Raw genomic sequence first — 12,557 nt, 5'->3', positions numbered from 1 at the left:
TGTCCTTTGATGTGCACAGATTGCGTTTTTTCGCCGTCCCTATTAGGACGAAATATAATTAAGACGGCGTGACTACTACGCTTTTCGGAATTAAATTTACCTTACCAGAAAAACCTGTGGCAGCATCCACGATGTAATCCGTGATCACAATGTAAGTTAATAAATGTGACGATTTGGGAGGAAAATATACTGAAAAAAAAATCATACAATATCTTTTTCATGTAAGATATAAAATTATTTTAAAACAGAATCAATAATCATCACATAAATGCAGTTTTAACTATAATAGTAAAATAAATATTATAAATTTTACATACAGTAATCAATGGAGGAAAGCATAGAGTCCAACTGCAAATGGATTGAACACCAATCGTACGGTATGCTTTAAAATATTTGGTCATATGCTCTTTTAGAAAATGGTTTGATAATTTTAGTGAAGACAATGAATGGCCAATAATCCTACTAAGTTAATAAACCACATCTCCAACGAAATCAGGCTTGCTTATTCTTAGTTGTAAAAGAGTGTTTAAATTACAATTAAATTTTAATTACGATGGTAGATCTATGTTAAATATTGTCTATTGCATGATAGCGTTAAGTAGGTTGCTAGTAAAAAACCAAAAATGTATTCATTTAAACCACTAAATACGACTGCACGCCCGACTAAGAAATATTTATCCCATATGATGTTGCATGGGGTACAGATAAATTTTAATTACGATGGTATCAGTTTGTGAAATATTTTCGTAATGTATGATAATGTTAAGTAGTAGCCAGAAATAAAACCTATAACTGCATTCATTCAAAACATCCATACGACTGCACGCCCGAACAAATCTTATTAACTAAGAGAAATATACTCTATATGATATTGCATTAGGTTCATCACCATCTAAATGTGGATAGTTAGCGATATAAAAATCATCATTGTTTTAATAGATTTTAGTTACTATAGTATTGTTAATGATAGGAATGTATATATCTAAAAAGGTTTAAATATCTCTGAAGTGTTTGTTTTATTCAATTTAATTTCAATTGATAAATAGATATACAAATATTTCAGTAACCATTTGATCAAAGTAAGGATTATTCCTGTTAAGGATTTCATATTGGTAAGTGTTATATTTGCGATCCTTAAAGATCGTCCAGCTGTGCTTGTGGTATTCTTAGTTCTTTCTATTCGACTATTTTCTACTTGGGTGGTTCCAGTATTTCCCACTTGAATACTTTTTAATCATCCTTATATGGATATATGGCCTGCTTTTTTGACAGCTTATCTGTGATATGCAGGTATCAAAACCTCTGATTCCCTTTCAAAATTCCATTAATTTAGTTCCGCAGACTGTTTTTTTCTTTTAGGGCACACGCATTCTTTAACTTTGGGACCATACGTCACTTTTCATGGAATGGCACTAATGTGGCACATTGAAGGTTCCATGATAACCGCCGTATGAAAACATCTGCGGATGTTTCAAAAATCCAAATTTTACCATTTCATGTAAAATGTTGAATACTGCTTACACCGATGGTGGAGGCGTGGACGGTAACTTGCATTTCCGAGTACCGTCCACGAACAGGTTCCCGGTTTGATAACGTAATACATTTATAATTCATGACAAATATTTTCGACGCTTATTACTCAGGTGATAACAAAGTAAGTAATCTAGATTGATGGGATGCATTTATTGATAACTATATTTAATTATTTCAATGTTGACTGTGGGGATAGAATATTCACTTGTTTATTTGGTGGTTTTTATATTAAATTTATGAGTTTAAGTATTAAGAATAAAAACTGACACTATTGGAGTCATGTTGATTTATCTTATTTATATTGGCTGTACATTGTCTTCGAATGTCTTAATTAGTTTTAATACGAGACTTACATAAGATTGCTTTATAATAACGGGCATTAAGCTTATAGCTACAATAACACATTAAATTGGCGATATCAACCAATTGACCACCGGGGTAAATTGTGATTAAGATTTTAAAAGCACTGCACTAATTTCACATGATTTTTTCTTTCAGTAAATAACGAACAGACGGACACAATGTTGGGAAGTTTTCTTCAGAAGTCTATAGCATTTTTCTTGTTTACATTAGAGTGTTTTCATATATGGGGTCATACACTGATTTTATTTCGAGTGCGGTTACCTCCGCGGGAGGATTTGGTCCGAATTAGGTACTACTTCTTGGTCGAGCTTCTCACAGTGTTTTCATCATCAATGCTGTTTACGGGGAAGCTAAAATGGCTAGCTGCTTGTCAAGTAATTTCGCATGCATTCTACTTCATCTTCTGGGAGAAGAATTGGGTGACTAGAAAGGTAAATATTACAGGTAGTTTACAAGCATAAAATGATAAAAAAATCTTTGCTTTGGGAAGGGGGTTTGTGTCTACGTGTGCGAGTGCGTGTGTGTTTCTTTTTGGGGCGGAGGTTGTGCTTTTCGTTGCCCGATTTGAACAGTTATGGGTCATTTAGAACATTTGTTGAAAAACGGAGTGAGCGATTTATCTGAAATTTTGCACGTGGGTTACTGCTCTAGATCAACATGAAATGGTATATCAATCTAAAATATTTTTACTCCAGTAAGTCAAGAAAAACCTCAAAGGTATCCTCATAATAGAAGAATTATGATTTTGTCACTGATAAAAGACGACTGTCATTGTTTTTCCAATCTGGAGAAATTATGCCTTTACATGATCAGCAAAGTCCTTGATGAGATCATGGAAATAGTCAATGTTAGAGAAAGCTTAATATGACTAATGAAGTTATTTTACTTTGAGATATCTTAATATATTTACAAGATATGTGTTAACAATATTAGGGACAAGACATTTTTATGGTCTGCTTCCACTGGTAAACAAAGAAGTTTTAAGGTCTTATCATTTCTTGTTCAGGAGTTCTACTTTGGCTTTTCCGTCCATGGAAACATCAGTAATAATTTAATCATTTTTTACCAAGTGATTAGTTAACAATATTTTTCTGTTGATCTTAAGCATATCGACGCTGACCATTTATAACACATTTGAAAACACAGAAAGAAGCGGAATTTATGATGGCTGTATAAAACCTTAATAGTTCGCAGCACGTTGTCAACAAAATTTAAATGGCATGTTTATTGCCTTATAAAATGGAAATAGATTGTTAACTTAAGAAGAAAGTGTAAATTTAATCATCAAATCAGTGTTTTTGAGCCATCTTTCACTTTTTGCTTTTGAGACAAATAATTATTTACCCGTAAAAATTATATATATTTGATAACTTCACAATAAACATAATCAAAATATAAGTTCAGACTTTTCAGTGACTACTTTTTGAAATTATTTCTCTTTGTGGTATAATGTACCTCACTTTTACTTTCGCTTAAACATTCAAACATAATCAGGACTGTTTGCAGCAAAACAAAGCTGAAATTGATGAATTTCTTTTTTTAAATTATGTATAAATGTCAGGTTGTTAAACTTGAATTATCACAGAAAAAGAAATCATAATTTTTGTGTTAGATGTAATTTAATTCTTTATTTAACAACATCAAACAAATACCTTCTATATAACACACTATGCGGTTGGTTATCTCCGGGATTTTTACATATGTAAGTGTTTTTAGTTAGTTTTTGAATTAAGGGAAATCGTACAATCATTCTTCAAATTATGTAAGTGAAAATAATAAGTTAAATATTATAGACATTTATCTTTTTCAGCTCGAGCTAGCTTTAGGATCGTCGAATGTCCGTCGTCCGTCGTCCATCGTCCGTGCACATTTGTTCTTTAAAACTCTAGCAGTCACATTTTTGCCTCAATCATCATCAAACTTTGTCAAGATTTTTGTCTGTGTAACAGCTCGGATACATTTAAACATGGGTCATCTCGGATGAAAAACTAGGTCACAGGAGCTAAAAATAGAAAAATCTTGTTATCACTCTTGTAGCAACTGTTTGATCCAATATCCTGGAAACTGGTCTGAAAGTTTGTTTTGATGATTTCTAGGTCAAGTTTGAATATGAGTCACCTGGGGTAAAAAACTAGGTCACACTGCTCAAACATAGAAAATCCTTGTAAATACTTGTCACATTTTTGACTGACTTGTCATGAAACTTGATCAGCCCTCCTGTCCTGTTTAAATAATACTGATTATTCATGGTTGCAAAAAAGTGTCCACTTTAAACTTGGAACAGTCCATTCGAGTATGCAGTGATTTCAAAATCAAAATATAAAGATTGAGCAAATAGTCCATGCTGACAGGAAGCAGAACTTGTTTGTATGGCAACTGTTATAATGATATGTCGCTTTGAATAGTTATCATTATACACATTTTGTTAAAATTGTACCTTTTTATATAACGGTACAGATGCGTGAATTTCAACACTTATATGATTTTATTTAAGAATTAATTGAAATGAAATATACAAGTTTACGTTATTAGTCGTCTTTTAATTGTTAAAGTAAAGAACCTGGCAATGCAAAACCTTTTTTAGTTGGCGGAAGTATTTGTTGTTGTGCTTTGATCTATGTTGCACTAATTGTGTTCAAAGCTCGAACCAATATTCTTCTGATTTCTTGCTTAATTTATACGACAGCTTTACGTTCATTTAAGGTGTTGATCTTCTATCTATATTATTTATTTAAATTCTCACTTTATCGTTATCTTTTAAACTCTTCACCTGCTGGAACCAAAATTTTATGAACCTTTGTCATCAGTACACAGTCAAACCAGCCTGCACAACAATGAAGTTTTACCCAGGTCTAATACTTTTTGTAGCTTAGTTTTTTGTATTTTGATATTGAATCCTTAAATGGGCTGTTCCTAATAAAAAGCAGCTTCAGGGAAGTCATACTTTTGTCTTTAAGATTGTTACATGGAGCTCATTAGACTGGTTTAAAAGCGACCTCAGAACACGTTGGGAACTCGACTCAATTATTGGTACCACATTTGATACTGTGGTCCATATATGTATGGCGTACTATTTGGGACAATACCTGGATGTTGTAGAAGTAATAGTTTCCTTGTCGATCGTACACGTGGGCGTACTCGTGATGCTGTTCAGACCTTATTCTTCTTGGGCCTCTCCAGGGAAGGAACCTGTCTGGATTGAAAACAGAATTCACCCTGAGATACTTACATTTTAATTTGGAATATTAAAAGCAACTTTCTAGTTCTGTTTTTTCCGAAGACAAATTTGACTCAAAATGTTAAAAATATGTTATTCACCAATCATGATTTCATTAGATGACTTGTTTAACAAGGCGAGAAATGTTACAGTTTATGTAGCATGGATTTGCTAGTTATACATATTAAATTTTGTATATTGCCATCTTATTCTAGAAAGAGCAATGGCCAGAATATACATGCGTGTTACAGACAGGGCAGTGCTATGTATCAGTACATATGATATAATTAATCGGATAATACACTATCAATAAAAATCTGAAAACTGATGGTATGACTTTCATAGCTATATGAACCAGGAGAAAATTCCCTTTATAAGTTTGTTCTTAGTTCAAACGTGTCAAATACTTCCTGATATAAAAAGATTCCTACAACTAATTGTGTTGAAAGAGCATAAAAATTATACTTAAAATTCAGTTTCTCACTGTTTGAAGTAAAATTAGTTAAACAAGTTAGATAATAATGAAAGGATTGAAAACACTGCCTGGCTTTTCAACATCTGCGGAGCACTACTTTTTGGAGATAGTAGTTGTCGCTGAAAAGTGCTGCAGGCCTTGTGTTCATTTAGTTTTAAGGATCAAAATTTAAAACTAAACATTTCCAATGCTTATTCTTGTAGCTTTAATCTTTAATATAACCTTAATTAAAGCTTGCTTGGAAACGCATGTTTTCGTTGTTGTTTGTTTTCTTCTATTTTACAATTACATTATTATTACGTCTAGTAATTGCACATTTTACAAATGATCCAGATATTGGTCGTAATCTTAATATTGATCGTTATTTTTTTCTTATTTTTGGCTTGCTGCCACGGCCGCAATCCATTTGTTTTGGAAAAGTTGTTCCGGTTAGTTGCTTTCCTGCTTACATTTGTTAGTGCATGACTGAACGTGAAACCAGTCTATGTTTTCGCTGCAATCGTGTCAATCGCAACTTTTCGGCCCTTTCCGTCACTCTTCAGATTAATGATAATAGCCGAGGCAGTTCCGATTGCAATCGTAACAATTCGGGCGATTCCGTCATACTGCGGAATCAGACGAAGTAATATTACGGAAATCTAAGCTATTTTAGTTACTTCGGTAATCCCAGTTTGTTTATATAAAAAGGATTTCTATTTTTACTTGATTTATCGGTTTAAAGCGTAAGTAGAAGGAAGAAATAAATTATAAACGAAATTGTTCCGTTTCAATTCTTTTTCAAGACGCAAAAGTTAGTTTCTTTTATAATTGGTTTTTGTCTTTATTAATTTTATACAATAGAGAATGGTTACTGTAGTAGTATTCCGTCTCCAAAGGGCGGTCCTGCTTACCAAAAGATCGTGACCGAATCACACAGAATATTAGTGCATGATCGAGTTATATTATAATCTACTGAGTCTTTTATTTAAACGCAATTCTAACGTAGAGTTTAAACGTCTTGGTGAGGTAATTTAAAAATAGCCCATGCATATCATTAGCCTTACCACGTGCTGTTCTACAGATAGCGCATCCTGTGTTGTCGGTATATCTGTGATCATAGATATTTTAGGTGTAACATAGTTGATACATGCTTATTAATCGGTACCACGTAACGAAGTCTTTTAGTGCATTAACTTGTCTATAAAGCTGCTATATAAATGAAATTAGCAACTGCCAAAACGAATGACTCTCTCTGCGAAAAAAGTGGTAATTAAAATGTGCACACTTGTTTCCCTTCAGTATGATAGATAGATCTCCACGCGGGAGAGCCAATGTTAGTATTTTTACGATTTATTATTTTCTTTATTAGATTTATACAATAGAGAATAGATTTCAAATCGTTTTTGACAAAAAAAATATTCGTTTTTACAAAAAAAAATTGTTACTGTTATCGTCAGCATGTTCCTGTTCAGTTATAATCAGTGGTCCTTCTTTTGTCCAAATTTGCATGCATAACACTGGTGCTCAAACAAATGGGCACAGGTGCTCGTCCAGTCTTGGGCTTACCCTACCTATCCTTTTAAAAGTGAAACTTTTTTTTCGAAAAAATAAAAGACTGAACAAACCCTTTATGATATACAAATACCGTAATTCAAAAAAAATTGTGATAGTAAATTAAAACAAAAAAAAAACAATTTTAAAGGGATGGGATGATGGCACAACTGAGCAAGCCTTTCCTTTTATACCCAGTTATTCTTGCATTTTATATTGTTATTATATAATTTATAAAAAAAATTTCTATTAACAATATACAAACTTATTATGCTTTGTTAATGTAACATATCATTTTGAACATAACATGCTAAATGTTTGTTTCACAGATTTTTTAGATTTTATTACAAAATAAATTTGAGCAATATACCCATGAGTCTAAAGTATATACACGCACACGCACGCCGCGCACATATAGAAACATTATATCAAGGTCGTTGTACAAATACAACATATATTTAACATGCAATTGAGACTGACGTTTGGTTTATTATAAACAGAATAACCATATTATCATACTATAGCATTATGTTAATAAGCATAAGTTTCACATAATGATATCTATTAAGTATCATTACATTTAACTTCCAAATATAATTTACAAGTATTAAAGATTTGTTCTTAATTCAGACATTTTGAAAATAACATTGATGATTTTCTTTTAACATTTTAATTTTGCTATGTTATCAATTCCATAATTATATTGACGTGTATTTGAACTTTTCCAAAAATATTTATTTATAAGCTTTTTTCTCAAAACATTGTTCAGGGGACATTCCAATAATGCATGAAGTACAGTTTCTCTGTGAAGAAGTCCTAACACGTGATCAAGATTTCCTAAACTTTTCAATATTAATCATTGACAAATATATAATTGAAAGCCAAAATCACAAAAAAATACATAACAGGCAGGCTTACCACATTGAATTTGGTTTAAGATGTAAATCTCTACACATAAGGTCATACACAACTTTGACATATTTTGTACTACTTGCAATGTTTTATAACGTTAACAACTCTCATTGTTTTCAAAACTCAAGATATCTTCAAGTAAAATTTCAAATATTGAGTGATAAACAATAATTTCCCTTATACTACCCTTTGTGGTGTTATAAGCCAAACACACAAGTAAATCATTTTCTTAATTAAACAATGTTTTACCAAATATCAGTCATGACAAACAGTCACCTGAAAAATTGAGCCAGTTCCACATGTTGCTTAAATTTGTGATGGACATACATTGTTAAACCATCATATTCTCTTTTTGTACATTTAGATTTTAACTATCTATCTAAAATATAATAATCAAAATGGTTACTTAACAAGGTCTCTGTTAAACGAATGATATCAACAAATGTTTCCTTTTAATTTTAATTGAGTCTAACTTACTGTTTCTTTTCCCTATATATCTATCCCTCAGACAAAACTTGATCTTATGTTCACCTTTGCTGTCCTTTTTCTGCCCTTAGTGTTTTTGTTTTTTTGTTTGTTTTTTTTTGTGGGGGCGATCGAGAGGGGATTTCACTCTATGCACAATCCAGTTTATACGTATTTAAATCCTCGACTGTCGGATCGTTCATTTTAATTTGTTAAACATTTTATATCAAAATATGTATATAATTTTGTAATATATTTGGTATTCACTTTTGAAATGCTTGGGTTTTTATTTTGTTCTAAAATTTTATTTTGACTGTTCAACAGTAATACCTTTATTCTTCAGTTCATTGATAACAAAACACAATGTTTCATTCCATTGTAAAATTATCATAAAATATTTGAAACATAGATTTCATTATTACATCAATTTCTAGAATTTGTTTAATTGGGTTACGAGTATCTTGATGTAGAGCTTGTAACTGGTTGGATTTTCACAGGTGACGATCTTACAAGAAGCGGACAGTTGTACGGTCCGTTGTAGTTAACACCATGAAAGCGGCATACAAGCAAGTTTGCCATAATGTAATGATATTATGTCAACAACGTCATTATGGTTATGTTAGTTCAACACACTCTTAAACAATATAGATTTCCTTTTTGTAGGGTCGCATATACGCATGTGATACTTGCAGTGAAATACCCAAAAAACGTTGCATATTTCAAACACGCATAATGCACGATTAAATAAATGCTTTTATACATTTAACTGGAGATGAACGTTATCATGCATAAATAAAGCGTTTACTTAAAGTTCATGAATTTTCATAACGTGTTATCTTTTATATCTCTCATTTTGCAAATAATTTGCTCTTAAACTGTTAGATTTTCTCATGGATAGGTGATTTGCTCAGAATTCTTATAAAATTGGTTACCAATAATAAATCATATCACTTTTTCACTAACCACGAGGTGTGAAAATACACGGAAATACCCATAAATTCAATAGTATTTATTAAAAGTTTATATACACTATATTGATGCTCAATATATTCTCCTCATAAAGACAAAAAACCCATAACAATTAAACAAATTAAACACAATATGGTCAACACATGCATATATTCGCAAACATAGTAAAGCACATACGACGCAGTTTGAATCTTGTTACAGCGTCACAACGTCGTTAGCTGTGACGTCAAAATATACTTAAATCTTTCGAAGTATTAGCCGCTGTACGATTGGGTAAATGATTATGTTCTCATACCATAAGGAGTACTTTTGTTGCAAAATTTTGGATGTCGCTCAACGCAAGTGCGCTTACAACGCTAACCTATGATTATTGAACTGTTGTTTGAATTGATTTTTGGAGCAATTAAAAAGTCTTAAGCAGCATCAAATATGTTTCATTTTCATTCTCTATATCATCTATTTTAAAAACGTAAATATGAGCATGATAAAATAACATGCTAATATTTAACATGTGCGAAAATGAATATAAATACAATTTTGTAATTTTCGTCTACCGTACTTAATAATTCCTAGATTAGCCAGCAAAAGAATCCATAGATTTTTATTTACTAAATTCCAATCATAACTTGAATAAGTTTGAGATAAGTAAAATATTTAAAACAAATCTTAGATATACACGTCCGCACACAAAACCAAATTTTGTCTTTTTTTAAGCGTTGCAACTAGGGAGAACATTAAAACTACGTCTAATAAATATGTAAAAAAATATTTTGCCTAAAAACCAAGCATTGTACAGTTTCAGTAACCTTTTTAACAATATTGTTGTTAATCTCATCAAACATTGTTAATAAATTACAATTTTAAACGGAAAACCCCACGGTAACACTAAAGTTCGTATAAGAATTTTAACATGCAAATAAAGACTATAATCAGTTCGTGTATGTGCTACGTCACAGTGTTATAGTTTCTAAACGGAACACAGCAAATTTGAGATTTTCATGTGCAAACACACTTAACCGTTTTAGCTTCACGGTGCACTGAGCATGGCGTCCAGGAAAGAGTAATCATCTCATAAAGATATCAAATTTGTATGAAAACAACCGTTACAATGCGGAAATATACCGTTATATAAGGACTGCTACTCATAGTCATGTTTGTTGATTTAATATTGATGTACGGATGATCCGAAGGCGGAGTTTCTTATAGTAACTGAAATTGTATTTCCGATTTCGCCACAATGATATCGCAGATATTTATGCTTATAAAACTCATTTTGGTTGTCTTGACACCATAATAAGATCTGGAGTCGATATGAAACCAAATTTTTTAATGAAATTTCGATATTTCTGTTTTTATGAAATTTATTTAATGTAGCTTTAACGTCGTGCACGTTTTTTACCCCATCAACGACATATATTATCTTTAATATATTATCTTTAAGATTAGTCCAACTTTCTGAAAAAGTGCCTATAATTTCGAAAACTTTTGTTTGACTAACAAGATACTTTTGTCGGGTTTCTTTTGCCATATTTCATGTTTTTGAAGGAGACTATCCGAATTGTTGACAAATGTTTATGAAGGCACCGTTTTAGGACGCCTAAATGGCGACGTTTTCGGATATATAAAAAACCGCTGCAACTATAAACCCGTTGAATTTTGATTTAACAAGTTAAAGTATTTTGTTTACAAAAAGAATCCTTAAATTATGAATAAAGGATATCGCAGGCTTTTTGATTGGTTGTGGTCCTAGGTCAAATTTAAAATTGTGATATGTCGGATTAAAGGTTAAATTGTATTACACTATAATTACGCCAGGACATATATACATGTTTTGGCGACATTTCAGCTACAGTTTTGTAGACATATTTGAGGATAGACGCTTTTAGAATTTTTAGTATTGATGGTATCTAAAAGCAATCTCAGAGCTTTATTAAATAACCTTTTAATTGGATACCTGCAAATTGCGATAACTGGAATTGAATAATTGCTTTGCCTTAACTAGTTTGTTTCACATATAAATCTAATAATAAGTGTAAACGGATTTTTTGTAGTCATTGACATCAAAATGAATGCTTTGAGTGTAGACGATTGAATCACGATTCAGCCGATAAAATAAATTAGATGTGACGCATTTTTACAATGATTTACATCATTTTTCTCGAATAACTTTCCTTTTTAAGGACTTTCTGTCTTTCATTCGAGTTAAATAGTAATCAGTAATATTACATTTCAGCATCTATGTATCTATAACATTAATATTGTATTTGCATCATTTTTATAATGCAATATCTATATCACATCTAAATATTTGGGTCTAGATTTATTTCCGAAACAATAATTCATGTTACGTTATCAATGCTTTACAATTTGGATATTTGGTTTGTGTTTGAAGTTTACTAATATGTCAGTCATATAATAGTGTGAAACACTGGCAATTGAATCAAAGAATATTCACACTCTGATTGAAATCAGCTCCTTATTAACGCTACGCATTACGATCTTACGAATATCAATAAGTTGTCACCTTTTCGTGACCTTTCAGCCAATCATCAATGAGCTTTTTTGATTTTCAAAGCAATGTGGATTCATGCTGATGTCATGACAATTATTTTGAAAATGTATTTTAAAGTAAAATATTTTCTGAAGTGAACAAAGAAAGTTATTTACACGTTGCAATCGGCACTTATAATCTACGTAAATTACCACAAATATGTCAAAATATGTCAAAATAGGCTTGCGTTAGTCATGAAGTAGAAAGATCGTAATAAGGACTGCAAAATCTGTCATTAGTCGCACATTACATGTAAATTATTATTTGAATCTGAAATCGTTTTAGTTTTCGTACAAGCTTAGTACATGTTTCCAAGTTTGATTTACTTGAAATAGTTTGGCTTATCTGGAGACATGCAGCTTTAAGATACATGTAATTTCAATTCAGTAGCACTATTACGTGAATGTTATATTCAAAATGAAATGTTTCTATTATCATCTCTCACGTGAATTTTATATTCACTACTACCTGTTTCTATTATCATTTCTTACGTGAGTGTTAATATATTCATGACTACATTTGTACCTGTTTCAATATCTGTT

General features: G+C 31.4%; 1 long non-coding RNA gene across 1 annotated transcript; it reads left to right on the top strand.

Annotated features, from left to right (window-relative positions):
* The first annotated feature begins 856 nt into the window (after positions 1-856).
* LOC132743943 (uncharacterized) lies at positions 857-5,574 on the top strand. The gene is made up of 3 exons (XR_009627640.1): positions 857-1,112; positions 2,032-2,327; positions 4,854-5,574. It is a non-coding gene; the product is annotated as an uncharacterized LOC132743943 (long non-coding RNA).
* The last annotated feature ends 6,983 nt before the right edge of the window (positions 5,575-12,557 follow it).

This window comes from Ruditapes philippinarum, unplaced genomic scaffold, assembly GCF_026571515.1.
Source record: "Ruditapes philippinarum isolate M1 unplaced genomic scaffold, ASM2657151v2 ctg700_1_1_1_1, whole genome shotgun sequence".
Classification (NCBI taxonomy): Eukaryota; Metazoa; Mollusca; class Bivalvia; order Venerida; family Veneridae; genus Ruditapes; species Ruditapes philippinarum.
The sequence above is the reverse complement of the archived record's forward strand: the minus strand, read 5'-3'. Positions and strand labels throughout refer to the sequence as shown.